This window comes from Equus caballus, chromosome 20, assembly GCF_041296265.1.
Source record: "Equus caballus isolate H_3958 breed thoroughbred chromosome 20, TB-T2T, whole genome shotgun sequence".
In the NCBI taxonomy this organism is placed as follows: domain Eukaryota; kingdom Metazoa; phylum Chordata; class Mammalia; order Perissodactyla; family Equidae; genus Equus; species Equus caballus.
In genome coordinates this window covers 27,888,259-27,901,945 of record NC_091703.1, presented here as the reverse complement: position 1 = coordinate 27,901,945, position 13,687 = coordinate 27,888,259, and the positions used below count along the sequence as shown (strand labels likewise).

At 38.7% G+C, this 13,687-nt stretch overlaps 3 non-coding genes across 3 annotated transcripts; 1 reads left to right on the top strand and 2 right to left on the bottom strand.

Annotated features, from left to right (window-relative positions):
• The first annotated feature begins 2,796 nt into the window (after window positions 1-2,796).
• Window positions 2,797-2,879, top strand: TRNAL-UAA (transfer RNA leucine (anticodon UAA)). The gene has a single exon. It is a non-coding gene; the product is annotated as a tRNA-Leu (tRNA).
• A 4,098-nt stretch (window positions 2,880-6,977) lies between these two features.
• TRNAR-ACG (transfer RNA arginine (anticodon ACG)) lies at window positions 6,978-7,050 on the bottom strand. The gene has a single exon. It is a non-coding gene; the product is annotated as a tRNA-Arg (tRNA).
• A 1,441-nt stretch (window positions 7,051-8,491) lies between these two features.
• Window positions 8,492-8,573, bottom strand: TRNAS-CGA (transfer RNA serine (anticodon CGA)). Its single transcript has one exon. It is a non-coding gene; the product is annotated as a tRNA-Ser (tRNA).
• Between the last annotated feature and the right edge of the window lie 5,114 nt (window positions 8,574-13,687).

The window sequence follows — 13,687 nt, the reverse complement described above, 5'->3', positions numbered from 1 at the left end:
GTTCTGATCATGTCTCGGATGTAACATTTGTTTCTTCAGCTTAACCTCATTAGGTTGACATGGTCTGTGGAATGAGAGACAGGGAAATTTGACATAAAAAATTAATTTCTAGCCTCTTTAGTGTTTTGATGCCTATAAATGGTGGTTCCCTATCACTACCTACTATTTTACTGATCCTTGGTGTTCCACAGTAAGTCAGTGATGGACCTCATTATAATTATGGAAGATTAAGCACAGCATTTGCTTTCTCTCTATCTCAAACTACATTATAGAGAATATTAAGGGTGTTTTAAGGCATAAATGCACAGGGACAAAAGGATGAGAAAGTGGAGAGCAGCCCCAAGATTTTGAAGGCTAGAGAGCAGAATGATTAGTGTAATAGAGGAAAAATGTTTACTGTGTTAAATACCTTTTAAAACACTTTATATTTAAAATTTACACACCTTGTTCCATGTACATCTAGTCTATTACATCTCATAGATGCACAATATTCAATATTATGCATTTACCACATTTACCTATCTACTGTCCAATGATGGTTGAATTTGATTCTAAAAGAGCAAAATAATGCTGCAATTAACATACACATATGATACAATCTGTGCCTTTGTGCGATTTTTGTGTCTGAGGGAGGGATCATACACACCTAAGAGCAGAGTATCCGGCTCATTGGGTATGAATAACCTTAAATTAAGTAAAAGGCATTAGATTGTTCTTCAGAATGGCTGGAGTGATGTCAACTTCCATCAGCAGGACATGAGGGGTATTATATCAGATTCCTGCATAATTGACACATGCAGCTTTCTAATTCTTCTAACAACGTATATAGAATAATAGCTCATTTTATTTTGACTTTTTATACATGACTAATAATATTGAATGTTCAAATTGTTTTTAATCTTTTCAAATTCTTCTTCTGTATCTTGGCTCTGGTGAGCATCCTGTTCTTAATCTTTACCCATTTTCTACTGAGCTTTCTGCATGATTTTGCTGATTTTCGTGGCTTCTTACTATATGGTATAGATTAAGCTGTCATTTTTAAATGTTTCAAATGTCTTCCACTTGTCACCCCTGTCTATTTACTTGTGGCCTTCATTTAACATATCTTTGATTTACATGAAGTAAATTGTACTGATGCTTCTCTTTACTGTTTGTTCTTTTAAATTTTTTTTTAAGTTCTTCTCTATCTTGTAGGTCATAAAGATATTTTGCTACATATATTTCTGTTAATTTGTGTTTGAAACATTTAGGTATTTACACTCTCTAGATAAGAATATTTTATAAATTCTACAGATGCTTTTATTCTATGCTAAGAGTGACAATAAGAGAATAATATATAAACTCTCATGTCTGCCAACGCCTGGGGACTCCTTTCTCTGATATGCCCTTTCTTGCACCCACTACATTCTCGCTCCTCCCAATTCAGCTCTGACTCAGACACTGACAGGTGTGGATTTCCCGCAACGTGTAAAGGCAAGAATCTCTCATGCTATCTCTTTGCTCACTGGTACAGAGTGTCTAAAAGGCCAGAGACAGAGCTCTGAGCTGGATGGACCAATGAAGTGAGTAACACGTTCCTTTCTCTTGGCTTTATCAGGCAATTGAGGGCACAAGTTTGTGAACTTAGTAAGCTCTGTGCATTACCAACAAGGGCTGGACTCTTTCTGCATCAGTGGTTTTAAGCCTGGGGAGAGTTGTCCTTGGACCTTTTATGCTCGTGTGGTACAGCTAACACAATCATCTTATATTACAGTTCTTTCCTCTGGTAACCAAAATAACAGAGAGGTATTTATTTATTTGTTTTGGTGGCTCTCAATAGGTGTTTTATGATGTTTATAAATTAATTCTATTCCAAATTCTACTTCAGTATTGAATTTCACCTCTGGTTCCAGAAGACTTCACAGACTTTCAACACAAACTCTCTCAATACCCATCTGGGAGCTGCTTTAATGGGTTCTTAAACAACCCGCTACCCCATCCCCGAAGTGCCTGGCAGTGTCTTACTGACTTGGTAGCTTATGTGCACCTGGCTCAGTGCCTAGCACATAGTGGGTGCTCAGGACAGAGATTTCATCAGTGAAGAGTCAGAACTCTTGGGTAAAATGCTTCCTTATTAAAATCAATGTCATGTATTCAACCTCCAAACTACATTTGTGTGCACTAGGGTTTTCTTAATTCGCTCCAGGAGAAGTTTGTCTCAATATTAACTATCCTCTTTTTCTAGACCTAAAGTCTTCACTTGGACAATCAGGTTCAGTGGGTTTGGAATCGAGGCTTAGATTCAGCAGGCAAAGCAGTGTTCTTTGATGAGGAATAAAAAGTGTGGATACCCCATTTTAGAGTTATGAGATGTAGTTCATGCAGCTGCATTCTCCCCACCTTTATTACTCCACTTCCTTTCCTCTTTGGTTTTCCTTTGCATATCCTCTAAAATAAGTGTCCTCTTGAGCATAAGTGGTGACAGAATGAGTTGGGCCTGGAAAAGTGAGTATTCCTGTAGCATCACGTGCTTTTTTTGTCATGACATTCCTCATTTTAATGCAAGTCTCTGAGATCAAGGATGGTTCAGTCTTTCCCTAACACCCAGTATAAATTAGTGATGAGATAATATTTGTTAAAAATAAACTTTTTTTCATTTTTTTTTTTCCAAGAAACATTACAGCGATCTTTTTCCTCTTTACACTTTTGATCCTGGTTCCAGATTTCACGAACATAAAGTTATTCGTAATCTCCCAGGGACTAACAACTCTTTAATTCTAACCCAGTAATGCGTGACATCAAAGTGCTTGCATTATCACCGGGATGGCCGAGTGGTTAAGGCGTTGGACTTAAGATCCAATGGACGCGTGTCCGCGTGGGTTCGAACCCCACTCCCGGTAGTTTCATTTTTCAGCATGTGTTTCACCTGAAAATAAGAAATTCTTGCGCAAAGTTAGGAACTGCTTCAGCATATGGATGGGCCTTAACTTATTTTTATCCAATCTGACAAACTCGGTCTATAATTGGTGGATTTAGATAACTTACATATAAGGTAATTACTGACGTGTTTGTACTAAAATCTGTCCTACTGGTTGTTTCCTACGTGTTCCTTTTGTTCTTTCTTCCTTTCTTTGGTCTCTTTCTTCATGTCTTTGAAAAATATGAGCTTCTTTCATGATTTATTTTTATCTGCACTATTGCCTTATCATTTTTATGTCTTTTAAAACAATCTTTAATGTTTTCCCTAAGGTTTTCTGTATACAGCTACAATTAATCAAAGTCTACCTTCAAATGATGTTATGCTACTCCCTGTGCAGTGTGAGAAGCTTGCAACAGTATTCTCCCGCCTATATTTTATGCTATTGTCATATATTTTGCCTTCATGGATGCTATAACTGTACCACATGTTGCTATTATTTTTGCTTTATGCAACTATTTTTAGAGTGATTATAATTGGAAAAAATCCTTATTTGTACCTACATGGTAACAATTTCTGTGCATGTTCATTCCTTCGTATCTCTCTGGCCTCATATTCCTTCTTCCTGAAGAACTTCTTGTAACATTTTCTATTGTGCAGATCTGCTAGCAATATTCTTTTCAGTTTCTGTTTGTCTGAAAATATCTTTATTTCTTCTTCATTCCTGGAAAATATTTGTTGTTTGGTAGAGAATACTGGATTAATGGTTTTGGTTTTTTTTAAAAAATTCTTTTGGTCTCTCAGCACTTTAAAATGTCATTCCATTGTCTTCTGGCATATTTAATTTCTGATGAGAAGTCTGCTGTAATTTTTATTTTTATTTTTTAGTTAGACGTAATATGTATTTTGTTCTGTGGCTGCCTTCAATATTATCTCTCTTTGTTTGATTTTCAGCTGTTTGAATACGACGTAAACAGGTTTTCTTTTTCTTTTATATGTTCTGCTTGGGCTTCTCTGACCTTGAAGCTGTGTTTTGATCTATTTCATTATTTTGGGAAAGTACTCAGCTGTTATCTCTTCAAATGTTTTTCTGCCCTTTTCTCTCTTCACCTCCTGGGATTCCAATTACCAAAAAAAAATTAAGATCGAGTATGTGGATCCCACAAAATGGAAAACAGTAGTTTTCAGTGACTGCTGGAGCTCTTATTGAAAACTCTCAAATGGAAAAGTTATAGATTAAAGACAAAATATTCAACATGCAAAGAAAATCACTGATAATCTCATTGTACAGGGGAGGGGCATTGCCATCTAAGAATTCTGAATTTTTGGGTGTCCAAGAATAATTTACAGTGCTTCAGTCATGTCATGTGAAGAGTGGTTTTTTGTGCAACTTTTTACATAGTCCGTCCAGTCTTTCCCTCTCTTGTGTAAAAACTTGTATTGCCTGCTGCCTTCAGAAAGTGCATCTATAAAGTAAACATTAGGCTCTTAGTTTTCCACATTATATAATAATTGAATAACACAGGTTTCATCAGGAGTAAATTCCCCAAACTGTCTTCAACAAAACTAGAGCTAACATTTTGCAAAAGTACAAAGCTTATAGAGAGAGTCCACCAAATCGCAATCCACGATCTTTTCTTCACTAAGCATGCTCGTTAACCACCTGACCTACAGAACCCTTTTGAATAGAAAAAGAAAAGCAGGTAAAAAAATATTGTATGAGAAAATTGACATTTTCACACAATAGGAATTGCTTTTGGAGAAGAATACATATATATTTTTTGAAATAAAAAACAAATTCTTTGGAATATACCACCATGAGTCTGCCCAAAAGAATCACGCACCTAGCAAGTCGATCCATCTTACTGATGTTACCACATAAATAACCGAGAGAAGATGTGAGTCAACAATAATACATATAACAAATAATTTTAATTTTTTAGTAGTCACACTAAAAATAGAAATAGACAAGTAAATTAATTTGAATGTTTGAATCCCAAATGTTATCATTTCAACCTGTAATCACTAAAATAACCATTAATGAGATATTGCACATTTTTTTTAAACTAAGTTTTAGAAGCATGTGCTGATGACTATTGTTTTGGACAGTTCAGCTGTAGAATGTTCCAGGGGAAAAGGAAAAATTCTGTCTTCACAATACAATCTCTGTAGGGTTTTTTTTCTTTTTGAGGGGAGTGGGGTTCCCAACATGCAGATTAAAAACAACTAGAAAAAAGCCTAAGTTTTCTCCTTTAGGACTGAAAGTGTGATTATTATATGAAAGGTCCTTTTGTTTGTTTAATCGGGAGGTGGAAACTGACTTCTTTCTAAAACAACCCACCACCAACCCCACCAAAAAAAAAAAAAAAAAAAAAAGAAAGAAAGAAAAGGAAAAGCTTGGTTACTTGGTTGGTTAAAGCCTAGCGGCATCATGCTGAAGTTGTGCATCTCCGTATAGATGCTCTATTTTTTCCCTTCCTCCCTGGAAGTTCCCCGTTGGTGTTAGCTGTAAAAAGCGGGTAGTAAAATGCAACGCACTAGTCCAGTGCTACTTAATGTAAGGTCTGCAGAATAGCAGCATCAGCATCACCTTGCTAAAAATTCGTGGACTGCATCCTAGAATCAATGTAGGAGCCTTAAGGGTGAGGTGCAGAAAAATGGGTTCAATGCTTCTTCCCAGTGATTCTCCTGCACCCTAAAATTTGAGAAGAATTTGCTTTAAGAAGCTCCAAATCCTTTGGACCATTCCTTCCTCCCTCCCATCCCCATCTTCCCTTTTAATTCTCTTACAACCCGACAGACCGTGGATCAAATGAAGTTTGGACGCGGGACAGGTTCATTCTTCTCTCAGCACCCCTCACAGCGCACATTGTCCAGCGTCAATAAACTTTTGTAAGATAAATAGTGTATACCCACAAATGAAGGTCTCTTTTGCTTGTTTGTGTTCTTTTTCCTGGCTTTGCCTACATTTCCTTCCCAAACTCTTCCACTCTGCCCCAAGCTCTGGTGTCAGGTCCCGGAACACCTAGGAAGGAGATTCGCCTGTTTAGAGGCACCGCCCCAAAGCTGCCACTTCTCCTGTCTCCCTTAATACTCTCTCCCTCTTCTTGTGTATTTAACTTTTGTCTGGACCCCTTTCATCTCTAAACAGTTTCTTAGTCTCAGTCCTTCGCTTTGAGGCCGCCTCGTTCTTCTTGGTGAGATCGCCGAGCCGGGCGGGGAAGCAGAAGCTGACTCGCTTTCGCAGGTGTCAAGGCCGATCTTTGCCGATCGCAGAAATGGGGGCCTGAGGGAGAAGCTGTGATTTCGTTTATCCATAGCTGTACTTTCTTGATTCAGTATTTCTCCAGTTGATGGTCCTTCTCTTTCCTCCCGCACGGATGTTCAGGGGCAGAAAGTGTACAAGAGAGAGAACCCGAGGAGTGAGAACCCTGCTTAATGGCAGAAAAATTAGTGAAGAAAATACTGGTAATTTTTTTTTCTTTGACGCTTCTTTGATTTTTAAAAATTAAGATATAATTCTTGAAATTCACCATAAAATTCACCCTTTTAAAGTTGTGCAACCATCACCATTGCCTAATTGCAAAACATTTTCATCACCCCCAAACTCTATACCCATCCCGCCCTTTCCCCAGCTCCTGGTGACTACTAACATTATCTCTATTTGCCTATTCTGGACATTTCATATGAGTGGAATCATACCACATATGGCCTTTTGTGTCTGGCTTCTTTCACTTAGCATGATGTCTTCAAGTTTCATCCATATTGTAGTACGTATTGGAACTTCATTCTTTTTTATGGTCGAATAGTATTACTTTGATTTTTTTAAGCTGTCTTTCCAAAGATCTCTTTCAGCCAAAAGAAACAAGATAAAAAGAAGGAAATTTCAGAAGAGGGGTTCTTTGAGCATCCATTCAGATTTAAGGAACAGCCAAGATTGCTCTGTGTGGCAGTACCATGGAAGGTGAAGAGCCAGATCACATGAACTACATTCTGAAGGACTTTAGGAATTTGTTTCTGTTATCCATTTGAACAAGGTACACAGGAAAATACTTTCGCTATTAAGAAAAAAAAAAGAGGTCGAGCCAGCCAGGAGTCGAACCTAGAATCTTCTGGTCCGTAGTCAGACGCGTTATCCATTGCGCCACTGGCCCCTCCCGGCGAAGCTCTTGATTATTCATTATTCATTAGAATGGTTGAGAAAATAATTGATTCATGATGCAGACAGAAAGGAGTTTAACAAGATCTGTGGGTGCCGGTAAAGTTGACTGATTTTCTTTGTGGCCAATTTGCATATATAAAACATTTATATTTATAAATTTGCTGCTTTGGAACATCATGTATGTGACAGAAAGACTGTCATTAGTATTTTTTTCGTTTACGTGTCCTTGTGCCTATTGTTTCTATTTGTGAATGTTTCATTAACTTAGTTGGTTCATCTGTCCATTCATCAATGTCATTTTAAAAAAGTATTTAGATACTGATGCTTCATGAAGATCAGTAATTAGTGATCCACATAATTTTAAATTTTGATACAATAAAAAAGAAAATGAAATAAAATACATTCTTGAGTTATTAATTGTATTTCCATTTCACTCTCCCAAAGAGCCGTAACTCATTACAGAGGAGATAATTTCAGACTCTGTGCAGCAGAAGAGACATTCAGAAACATTCGTGCACATCCAAATGGAAGTAAGAATTCAATAAAGATAAACATTTAAGAACCCAATTCACATAGGACCTTAGAAGCTCAGAGTTAACATAATTACGAAATTAAAGGATACCAGTCATCATTACATAAATTGGCTAGTTATATTTAAGAGTTTGAAGTAGGCAAAATAGGCACATGGAAATATGAAAGTATTTATAAGTGAGGGCAGTCCTTTCTTCTGAGAGCTAGAAGCACAATAGTTTGGGTCCAAGTGTAGGCAGGGTGCACAAAAACTTTATCTGGAATCCTACCCCACTAGATTCATTGCCTTGGCTAAGTTGCGTATCTTCTCTTTGCCTCGATCTCCTCATTTCTATTCACTGTTTTAAAAAGTATTTGGCACATACACATTAATGGATATTTATGATCCTAGACCTTTATGGTTCCCACCAGCCTGGTTGTTTTTTTCGTTTGTTTGTTTATTTGCTTTTGTTTTTTAATACCAGAGAACTCTTTAAGGAAGCTACTGAGATTTCTATTATCAGCACGGGGAATTTTGCTACAGATTTTTTAAAACAAAATTTCCTGTTTTCCTTGCCATTAGGATCTGCCACTGTTTTCAGATTTAACAATCTCAACACAAAACAAGCAGCTATTCTGAGTCCCAGGCTTCACATGGACTATGGACAGGCTGTGGATAGCGGGGCCAAAGGAGGCATCCTCCTGCTTTCAGAGATTCACAGATGCCCAGCTTGAAGGAGAAGGATAAAAGAGCCAAAATACACAATGGATGCATACCGAAAAGGTAGGTAGGCCAACGCAGATCTTGGAATAGGAAGCTGCCTTCTTCCTATCAGTTTTCTTGTGGAATAAGATGAAACTAGAGAATCATAGTATTTGTGAAAATGAACTTTTGTGACTTAAGAAACGAAAAATGGTAAATGCGCTGTGAGCAGGATTTGAACCTGCGCGGGAAGACCCCATTGGATTTCGAGTCCAACGCCTTAACCACTCGGCCATCACAGCCCAGCATGCTGCTGCTATTTGTGTATTAAAAAACATTTGTATAAAGCCCCGGATTTATAATCCTATCAATGCTGGTCACTTTTGTTTATTTGGCATGTTTACTTTTAGCGGTACACAAAAGGAGGTCACTCTCCAAACCTCTTCATCAGATCCTTCCACTTAGCCCCGCTCCAGCCTTTTCCAACTTCACCCCATCCTGCCAGGCCTCACACTGCAAAATCTCACCTCTGAGAGGAGGCAATAGTCCAGCATTACAAGAATCCTCGATTTTAAAAATTTTCTACAGTCTTCATGATTTGTCTGGTTTGGCATCATAGTTGGCAAGGAATGAAGTAAGGAATTGTATTAAGCGTGCCTGGGATCTTATTCAGTTGTGCTCTCCACAAACTAATACACTATCCTTTGCTGCTATGGAGGACAACATGGCAGGCTCTACCAATATTTCAAATGAATCTACCTTTTGATACAGTATTTCTACAAATGTACAAGATATACTCGCACATGTGAGAGATTATATTGCTTTCAAGCTTATTCTCTGCAGCATTAATTGTAATAGCAAGATTGGGAAAAATCTAGTTATTCATAATTATTTAATTAGATAAATTATGGGATAACCACACAGTGGAGTGCTAGGAGTATTTAAAAGAAAATGAGACGGATTACTATGTAAATACATACATTTTAAAATAAAAGCAAGATTTAGAGCAATGTGTATAGAATGCTACCATTGGAAATATATTTGTGTTAGATCGTATATGCATTTTTACAAAAAATCTCTCAAGGATACTTAGTAAATTCATGACAACAGTAACCAGTTGAGGGACTGGAGACTAAGGAGGTGGCATTTTTTTGAAGCAGGAGGGAGAAGGTTACTGCATGTCATTTTACATGTTAGATGTTACCTATTCAAAAATTAATTCAAAAATTAAATAAAAGCTCAAGAAAACACCATAAACATGGAGGTTGGGGATAAAAACTGTTCTTACCAGAGGTCTCCTCTGGAATGGTTCCTTTCTGGAACTGAGCAATACTGAGGGCTCTTAAGGAGGCCTCACCCAGAGGGAGCTACTCACACAAATGAGATTTGAAGCCTCTCGGGAATGCTGAGGAAAAAAGACAAGAAGGTTCTAGAATGGCTTCCAAGCCTGGCCCTGGACCCGTGGGGCAAGGAAGACCTGGGAGGCTCTGGGAGAGTCATCAGATCCAAGATCAGACTGTCCTGGAACATTCTTCGGACACTGAATTGGATCTTCCATTTGTGAGCACTGTCCATGCAGCCAAGACCAGCTGGTAGCTGAGTGGGTCAGACTACCATCTGCACACCCTGATTTCAAAGCCCTTTGGGGAGCAGTCTTGATTTGCTCTAGGCTGTTCTGGGAGAAGTGGAAGAAATTCTCTCTCCATAGTATATTTTCAGTGGACTATTTTGTCCAAATTCGCACAATTTAAATATCTTAAACTTCCTCCTTTGGGCCTAGGAGTACCACTTTAAAAGACTATTTTTTGTGTGTTTTGTTTTGTTTAGGCAGAGAAAGGAGCACACCTCTCTTTTTATTTTCTGTCTTGGCCAGAGAGTAGCTCTCCTTACAGCGGACCAATTCCAGGAGCTATTTTCACCAGAAATCCTCTCTCAGCTTCAGGGGCAAAAAGCACTGAGTGGAGTGACTGTAGGAATCTCCAGTTCCCTGACCCCAGCTTTGTCATTTGACCAGTTCACAGTTCTGCAACAGACCCGGAACCAGGGAAGGGTGAGCCGTGTGGCTGTTCCACTGGTTTAATTTCCAGTGTCTCTGACAGAACACTTGGGAGACTTAATCTTGGGACAAAGATTGTGAAATCCACCCACAAATTAAAAGGATCTTTTGAAATGTTTGTGGTTCTTTCTCAGTTAGATCTTAAGTTTCTCCCTAGTCCTTGTACTCTACCAAGTAATTTAGGAGTCCCCAAGGAACAAAACAGAGAAAGGAGGCCGTTTAAAATGATGCCATCTAAAAGCAGTCACTGCTCATCCCTTCCTTCCTGTCTCCTTGGGAGTTTTACTTTTGCCGGGGATTCTTTTTTTGTTCTACATGATTTCTCAGACTCTAGTTGCACTATGAGCCTGCCACGTTCTTCCACACAACATTACACCAGGAGATGTTCTTTCTTTTTCCTCCAGGGCTGACGCCTGAGGACTGAGAGCTGTGAAAGGCAAATGAGTGTGGACGGCTGCACGATAAGAAAAACGTTGGTGGAGGAAGTACTGGTAAATTATCATTTCCTTTAAAGCTTCTTCAATTTTAAAGTTTGTCCAAAAGTCTTTCTCAATGAACTGCCTTTCTCAATTTCAGGAAGAAAGAAGTGGGAGGTGAAAAAAGAAATCTTAGAAGATGGCTCCTTCGATGACTCTGAAGACTCTTTCAGACTCGACTGACAGACAAGACTGCACCATGGGGTAGCACTTCCCAATGGGAAGAATCAATTCAGGATAACTTCCTTTAAAAATGCTTTAATAATTTGTTTCAGCATCACTTTTAGATAATGTTTCGATATCACTTCTTTGAACAGTGTAGGAAGAAAGATGTTTTTCAGAAGAAAAAGAAAAGAAAACTGAGACAGCCAGGAGTGGAACTGTGGCCCTGGTCAGACCTGTGACCCATTTCACCACTGGCCTTCCTACACAGGAGGTCAATATCAACTTATTCTTGACTAAACATAGTTTAAGTCAGAAAAGGAATTGATATGTTGGAACCTAATCCCCAATGTATAATATTTGGAAGTGAGGCCTTTGGGAGACGATTAAGCAATGAGGGTAGAGTCCTCGTGAATGGGATTAGGCCTTATAAAAGAGACCCCAGAGAGCTCTGTTGCCCCTTACTCCATGTGAGGACACAGGGACAAGACTGCTGTCTATGAGCCAGGAAGCCTGACTTCAATCTATACATGCCTTGATCTTGGACTTCCCAGCCTCCAGAACTGTGAGAAATAAATATTTGTCATTTAACTCACCCAGTCTATGGTATTTTTGTTATAGCAGCCCAAACAGACTAAGGCTGGGATAGAGACACAAATGAGGCCCACAAGACTGAGCCACTTCTGGAAAGAAGGACCCCTTCACTTTGTGATCAGTTTGCATCATACACATTTGCCTAAAATGTCTGTATTTAAAACAATAATCAGCTTTCAACTTTAGAACATACGGTAAGGTGGTAAAGGTGTCTCTAGACTAATTTATAAAATGAGATTGGAGAGTTGATATACCTCTGAGGAATGGTAGATAAGGCGTACTGCTGGCTTAGCCAGCTGAAAGCCCACTGCTTTTTATGGTCTGTATGACTAGGTACAGAGAAAAAAGCACTAATCATATCCATAGCTGTGTAACAAGTGCAAAGGCATGTGAGAATTTTCTCCATTAATGAAACAACATCTGGAATAGCAAATGCAGTCGGAATAATCGCTTGACTAAGTTTACAATAACTCACTGTCATTCTCTTTAATCCCTTTGTCTGCTACAGTTGAATAAGCAAGTTGAATAGAGATATGGTGGGACTTTCCACTCCTGTACCTTTCAAGTCTTTAATGTTGGCATTTATCTTTGTAATCTCTCCAGGAATACCAATACTGCTTTTTGTTTACTATTTCCATAGTTAGAGGAATTTCTAGCAGCTTCCTCTTGGTCTTTTATGCCATAGTAGCCTTCACTCCATCACTCATAGAAACAATACAGAGATTCTGTTTGGAATTGCAGAAATAACCACAGGGTGGGTTCAGGGACCCACTGTGCCCACAGTGAAATAGACCAGAGGTAAAACTTCATTGATTGTCTGACTTTTATGAGTCCCTACTTTGCCTAGGGAGCAGCAGTGATGTTTTGTATCTCTAGGAATTAATGCCAGTTCAGGGCCATTGTCTAGTAATCTCTGAAAAGTCTGTCTATTTCCTTTTCCCTAATGCACAGTCACTTTGGTAAATGGACACTGGTCCCTTTAGGGAAGGCTAGGAGGAAGAATAGTGGTATAAATTTTTGGCAATGTGCGAGTGGTCTTTCTCAAGGGAAACTGGACTTCTTTTCATTCAAAACTGGCTTGAGCCTGGGAGACTTTTCTGCTCATACAGATCAAGTCAAAGATCAAGGTGCCCTCAGGGTTGGTTTCTGGTGAAGCTTCTCTTTCTAGCTTGTAGATGGCCACCTTCTCACTATGTCCTCACATGGTCTTTCCTCTGTGCACATGAGGAAAGAAAGATTTCTGGTGTGTCTTTCTCTTTTTATAAGGACACCAGTGCAATTGGATGAGGACCCCACCCTAGCACTTCATTTAACCTTACTTACTTCCCTAAAGGTCTTACTTCCAAATACAGTCACCTTGGGGATTAGAACTTGAACATATGAATTTTGAGGGGGCACAATTGAGTTCATAACAACATCCATCTAATCTTTGGCAATTAAATGCCAACATTTGGCTCCTGTTACCCTGTGATCCAATCCTTTTCATTGTGTTTAGGGATTCCAGTTCAGTGGTAGCAGGTCCCACTGTAATTTCTGGCCTACGAGGAAGTCACCAGAGAGCAACTCAAGGATGCCGGGGTTCCCCTCATGAATTTATTTCTTACAACCCCGCTGAAAGTTAGTTCCTCTGGAGAGAAAGATAATCTACTCTAGAATTTCAGTCTGTTTAAGCCTTTAGATACTTCACTGTATGGAACACCAAGGAAGTACTGATATTTCAATTTCATTTTGTTGGGTCATTCTAACTTTGGGTCCATATATTAATCATTTATTAATTGTATATTTTAATTAATAAAAAATTAGAGCTGTTCCAAGGCCCTTGAGTTAAAATATTGAATCAGGTATCTCTGCCTGGGAAGACCATATCAATGAATTGGTCTGATGCAACCTTATATTCCTTCCACATTGACCCCATACCCTTAAGATCCATTCCCACTCAAATTTCCCAGGTTTCTGTCAATATAAATTCATAAAATCATGCACTATTTCTATGTGTATCACAAATCTTCATGGGTCACACCTTCTCCTTGACCCTTTGGGGTCTCAAGAAAGTGGAGAAGTGGTAATGATACATCCTGAGGAGCATCAGCAGAGTCTAGCAAGACAACTACCTCAGAGAGGTCATTAC